Source organism: Ranitomeya imitator, unplaced genomic scaffold (assembly GCF_032444005.1).
Source record: "Ranitomeya imitator isolate aRanImi1 unplaced genomic scaffold, aRanImi1.pri SCAFFOLD_590, whole genome shotgun sequence".
In the NCBI taxonomy this organism is placed as follows: domain Eukaryota; kingdom Metazoa; phylum Chordata; class Amphibia; order Anura; family Dendrobatidae; genus Ranitomeya; species Ranitomeya imitator.
This window is the reverse complement of record NW_027193464.1, coordinates 217,997-222,350: the sequence shown is the minus strand read 5'-3', so window position 1 is coordinate 222,350 and position 4,354 is coordinate 217,997. Positions and strand designations below refer to the sequence as shown.

General features: G+C 42.4%; 1 long non-coding RNA gene across 1 annotated transcript; it reads left to right on the top strand.

Moving 5' to 3' along the window:
- The first annotated feature begins 400 nt into the window (after positions 1-400).
- Positions 401-1,723, top strand: LOC138653380 (uncharacterized). Its single transcript, XR_011315858.1, has 3 exons — positions 401-888; positions 979-1,429; positions 1,538-1,723. It is a non-coding gene; the product is annotated as an uncharacterized lncRNA (long non-coding RNA).
- Positions 1,724-4,354: the final 2,631 nt, after the last annotated feature.

The following is a 4,354-nucleotide window of genomic DNA, read 5'->3' as shown; positions in this document are numbered from 1 at the left end:
CCTTGTGTTAAACAAGCCAATGGCCAGGTATGTCCCCCATTTGTCCACCTATGCCTCGAATGTCTACTTGTCCGGTAATCAATTGGCTTTTTATAATTTACAGGACTGTCCAAGATGTAGAGACACAGACACCTTCCACCAGTACTGAGCAAGCACCTACGGAGGAATTTCCAGCCCGTATGGATGACTGGCAGGATAAAGAATGCAATATCCAAGAGAGCTTGAGGTTAGAATATATGTGCTCTTGGCCTCACTCATCCCTGGCACCTATTTCGGTGTATATACACAGGAATTATATGCGTCCTAGTGTGTGTTTATCATTTTACAGGATGCTCCAAGAGGCGCCAACTGTCAGTCCCTACGGTGTGGCGGGATCCCCACCCCCATGGACCCTGAAGACTTTGGTGACAGATTGGAGAATGACGAGCCTATTGGGAGTATCTAAGTCAGAGAGATATAATATAAATTGGGGGTGGGGGGAATTTTCATAGCTTTATGCAGCTGTGCATGTTGATTCACTCACCCCTGGTACCTGTTGCAGTGTATGTACATGAGAAGGATACACACCCAAGTTTTTTTTATCTTCTAATGTCTTGTAAATGATAAACTGCTAACAATCTCTTCCAGCAAATCCTGTGACAGCAACATTGCTGATCCAGTCGAGGCTTCTGAAGATGTGTCTGCGGACATACCTACCTGTGCAGACCCAGGAAAAGCACCTGTGGACATACCTACCTGTGCGGACTCGGGACAAGCACCTGTGGACATACCTACCTGTGTGGACCCGGGACAAGCATCTGTGGATCTCGCAGAAGAAACAGACGACTCTTCAGCAATGGAAAATGAGGATGAAGAGGGACCCAGTACCTTGGATTCGCGAACACAGAAGTTAGTTTATGGGCAATATATTTTCATGGCTTCTTATGGTTGCTAAAATATCTCAACGCTGGCTTGCTGTTCTTTCCTCCAAAATTATAGAATTCTGTGGACAAAATGGTCAACTGATGTCAGGAAAAAGATAAAGACTGCAGGTCTTTATAAGCGTCATTCGCTAAGTGATCCTATTCTGCAAAGGTTTGCTGATTATTTACAAAAGACCCTGTGTGTTCAAAACTACAAGCAAGAGGTTGAGAACGCTGCAAGATTCCTTTACTATATGGACCCAGAACATGTGACCTTGAACTTCGTGCTAGACATCGAGAGGGCTATCTCATTTTTTTACCAAGCTACAGGATTTGAAGCTCATATCCCAAACAGTATTCAATTACTTGAAGCATCTGAAGAGGTTTGTCCACCATCAACTCAGGGCATCCAACCTGGCACATGAGAATCAGGATTTGTACAATTCCTTCATAATATTCAAAGGTGTGACCAAAGACCTCCAGACTAGGCTGTCCAAAGGGATTTCAAAGGAAGTTTTTGGCAAAAGGTGAGTTATGAGCTATTATGATTTGTGTATATTTAATAACAATAAATACTTAATCCACCTCCGGGTTTTCAGATGAACTCACTAAATATGTTTTAATTTTTTTCTTAGATATAAAGCATTGAATACACTAATAATGATAGCAGCGGAGGCTCAGAAAATTCTGGATGTCGCCAAACCGGAGTTTTGATGTGTATCAGAAAGATTCGTGCAGGGAGCATAGCTAAAGAACAACAACAGCAAATCCTTAATTACCTGGAGTGCCTCCTAGTGCTGAAGCACGGACAAAGACCAGGAGAAGTACACCATATGACTGTAAGTAACCACCTCCTCTAGCTTGTCCTGTTTTCTGAAAGTAAGGCTGGAGTCACACTCAGCGTAAGACAATACGGTCCGTATATGACGGCCGTAATACGCTGAAAAGTCCCCAAAAAAGTGGTCCGTAGCTCCTCCGTAGGCAGGGTGTGTCAGCGTATTTTGTGCATGGCATCCTCAGTATGTAATCCGTATGGCATCCGTACTGCGTGTTTTTCTCACAGGCTTGCAAAACCGACATACGCTATACAAGGGATCCATGTGTAAAAAAAAAAAAAAATATATATATATATATATATATATATATATATATATATATATCTCAGTAGACACATATGTATATATATTATTACTTCATACAGCGCTAGATAGCTTTAAAGCCGGTAATTCAATTACCGGCTTTGCTATCTCCTTCCTAAACCCGACATGATATGAGACATGGTTACATACAGTAAACCATCTCATATCCCCATTTTTTTTGCATAATCCACACTACTAATGTTAGTTGTGTGTATATGCAAAATTTGGGCGCTGTAGCTATTAAATTAAAGGGTTAAATGGCGGAAAAAATTGGCGTGGGCTCCCGCGCAATTTTCTCCGCCAGAGTAGTAAAGCCAGTGACTGAGGGCAGATATTAATAGCCTGGAGAGGGTCCACGGTTATTGGCCCCCCCTGGCTAAAAACACCTGCCCCCAGCCACCCCAGAAAAGTCACATCTGGAAGATGCGCCTATTCTGGCACTTGGCCACTCTCTTCCCATTCCCGTGTAGCGGTGGGATATGGGGTAATGAAGGGTTAATGTCAACTTGCTATTATAAGGTGACATTAAGCCAAATTAATAATGGAGAGGCGAATGGAGAGGCGTCAATTATGACACCTATCCATTATTAATCCAATAGTAGTAAAGGGTTAAAAAATACACAAACACATTATTAAAACGTATTTTAATGCAAAAATAACAAAGGTTGTTGTAATATTTTATTCTACGCTCAATCCACTCACTGAAGACCATCGATCTGTAAAAAAATATCCTTACCTTCCGAAGATCTGTAAAGTCCCACGATGTAAATCCATCTGAAGGGGTTAAAATATTTTGCAGCAAGGAGTTCAGCTAATGCAGCGCTGCTCCTTGCTGCAAAACCCCGTAGAATGAAGGTAAAGTAGGTCATTGACCTATATTTACCTTCATTTGCGGTGAGGCGCCCTCTGCTGGTTGTTCCTAGATCGTGGGAACTTTCCTAGAAAGCTCCCAGGCTTGAGTTCATAAGAGGCGCCCTCTGCTGGTTCTCTGCTTCTAATAATAATAATAAAGGCTGATTAAGTCCTTGGACTTTACCATCTTTTCAGTTACCCATTAAAAGGCATCAACCGCTGAGGACTCTCAATAAGGGTAAGTTCACACATTGCGTTTTTGCTGCATTTTTATACTAATTCTCAGTTGCTTTTTACAGTACCAGCAAATACTATGAGATTTCTGAAATCTCATGCACACACATTGGTGTTTTGTTTGATCGGTATTTTGTGCTTTACTGCGCTTTTTGGACAGAGAGCATGTCACTTCTTTCAGCCTTTTTGCTGCGTTTTTTCACCCATTGACTTGAATGGGTGTTGAAAAAAAATGCAGGTAACATTATTTGCTGCATTTTTGCTGCTGAAAATCCAAGGACATTAGCCTGGACAAATAGAAAAAAAAAAACGCACTAAGAAAAAGCACCAAAGACGCATCAAATACGCAACAAAAAAAAGCACCAAAAAGGCACCTAAACCTGCGTTTTTGACGCAGCTTCTTTCCTGCCAAGATGATCAGGTTTTACTGCAGAAAAAAAGCAGAAAAAACGCCCTGTGTGAACTTACCCTAAATGTTTCTGTACATTCAACAAAGCAGAAGATTTGAGAAAGGTGCCTCTCCCCCACCCCAGGCTTTCTATTGAAATTGACAAGTGCCTTTGGTTTCAACAATGTTATATCACTAAATTGAAAAGATGTAAAATAAAGTTAACAAAAATGAAAGCACTGCTGAGCAAGAGATTTCAAGTTTACTTGTTGCCTTCATAGTAAAAACCTGCTGGCAGAGTGCCTTTAAACAATGATATCTCCGTGGCTGACCTACTCAGAAACTAAATCTTTCAGAGCATGAGAGCACAGACTCTGCCACAAATTTTAAGACCATCCTCACCCAGCTGTAACTTGGGGTACCGTACAACAGGGGCCGAGATCGTGGGCTCCCTTTCAATATCATTCCCCATGGGTGGTGCTGGGTAAGAGATGCTCATTCCCCTCGTTATTCATCTCTCGATACTGTCAATCGGATGGAAGGGGAGTTCTTGCAGTTCCAGGTACGCTTCTCCGGAACCACAAGTCCCAGCAACGGGGTCTCAGTGTCTATTTGAAAAACAGACTGTCAGCGGTCCACTCTGGGAAGGGCGAATGTCTGGTGCTTATGGCACGGGAGTGGTGGCTCTCAGAACCACGGCCTAGTTTCTCCGGAACCGCAAGTCACAGCCAGACGAAACAGGTCTTAAAATCTGAGGAATTTACTTGGCTTCCAACCCCTAAAACAGCTAGAGGCTGTGCAGTTAGGCTGCAGAGCTATCCGCCAAATAATTAAAATGT